Source organism: Tiliqua scincoides, chromosome 12, assembly GCF_035046505.1.
Source record: "Tiliqua scincoides isolate rTilSci1 chromosome 12, rTilSci1.hap2, whole genome shotgun sequence".
Classification (NCBI taxonomy): Eukaryota; Metazoa; Chordata; class Lepidosauria; order Squamata; family Scincidae; genus Tiliqua; species Tiliqua scincoides.
Genome location: NC_089832.1, coordinates 17,632,638 through 17,634,217, shown reverse-complemented (window position 1 = coordinate 17,634,217; position 1,580 = coordinate 17,632,638). Strand labels below are relative to the sequence as shown.

At 47.8% G+C, this 1,580-nt stretch overlaps 1 pseudogene; it reads right to left on the bottom strand.

Moving 5' to 3' along the window:
* Positions 1-154: 154 nt before the first annotated feature.
* Positions 155-273, bottom strand: LOC136663349 (5S ribosomal RNA; annotated as a pseudogene).
* Between the last annotated feature and the right edge of the window lie 1,307 nt (positions 274-1,580).

The window sequence follows — 1,580 nt, the reverse complement described above, 5'->3', positions numbered from 1 at the left end:
GCTGTGTGGTTGGAGAAGGATCCATCTGTGTTCTGCTTTCACTTCCAAGCTAGAATGTTTGAATTCCAAGCTATGCAAAATAACAGCATGAGTGGGCCGTGTAACAGGTTAGTTGGTTGGTTGGCAACCTTCAGTCTCAAAAGGCTATGGTATAAGCCTACAGCACCCAGTGTTCCCAGGCGGTCTCCCATCCAAGTACTAACCAGGCCTGACCCTGCTTAGCTTCCAAGAACAGATGAGATCGGGCATGTGCAGGGTAACAGGATCTTTAGCTAATTGCAGCTTAGGTTTGAAGCCTAAATTGATGGTGTCACTTCTAGCCATGACATCACTTCCAGGTTAATGACATCACTTCCGGTGGGTCCTGACAAATCGTCATTCTAAAAAGCAGGTCCCAGTGCTCAAAAGTTTGAGAAACACTTGTCCCCAGATCCCCCACTGGGGCTGTAGGGAGCTCTAGAGGTGAACCAATCTCAATCATGCAATTATTATGGTGCTAAATAAAGATCATGGGGTGTTTCATTCCTTGTCAGGTACGAGGATGGAAATGCAATCGAGGGGCTTCCAGCAAATGATATTTGAGTTGGAATCGCACACTCCACTGGCGACTTCCCTTCATTCCTTTCCAGAAGCTGTAGCGCCTGCAAGGTTCAGTTTGGGCAAAGCCCTGTGGATTCTGCATTCTTACCAAATGTCATGGAACTATACCGTTGGAATGCAGCTGGAAACCCAATCCACAACGTAAGAGAAGGATCTTCCATGTGTCAACCCACACCCAGTCCATAGATCAAGAGCTGAGGCTTTTTCTGAGGAGACTTGAAGTGAATGAGCTGGACTAAGCTGAGGATCATTCTCCCCTTGGTTCAGAACCAGTAGCCCCAAGCCCTTCGCAGTTCTCAAGTCCCATTACAAACCATTCTAAATATATGCCTGCCTGACCTACATTACTTGGCAGGGAAAGGTTCTGGGCAGTAGTGTATCTCGGGTGTGGCAACTGGGGACAACTGCCCTAGGCGCCACTTGAAGGGAAGCACTGGGCATGGACTTACCAACTGGGCATGGAATTCACTGTATTTTGTCCTACAATGCACACAGAGTAAAAGCAAGTTGTCTTTTTCCTGCTTTTTCAGGCTGGATCAGTACACCCTCTCAGTTATGCATCAAAGTGGTGGCGTAGCTAGAGGGGGTGCAAAGCACTAAGTTCTGTAGGGGGCCTCACCACAGTTTGCAAGCACTGCCTCCCTCTCCCCTTCGGAGCCATTCCAGGTGGTAGGGGCAAAACAGAGGCCAATTTTGCTCTGTTTTGTTCCCACCACCCAGAATGGCTCCAAAGAGGAGGGGGAGGGGCCGCTTGCGCATGGTGGTGAGACCCACTGAAAAACTTAGTACTTTGCACCCCCTCTAGCTATGCCACTGCATCAAGGTCATTGGCCCCAACAGAACAAAATTTCTCACAATTAGACTGGGGTTTGCAATGGTTTTAGACTAAAGTTCCATTTTTATTTATATAAAAGCATTTTGTTTTATGCTCAGCCCATCACCTGTAAGGTATTTTGGGAAGAAGCAAGCCAATGTACCCA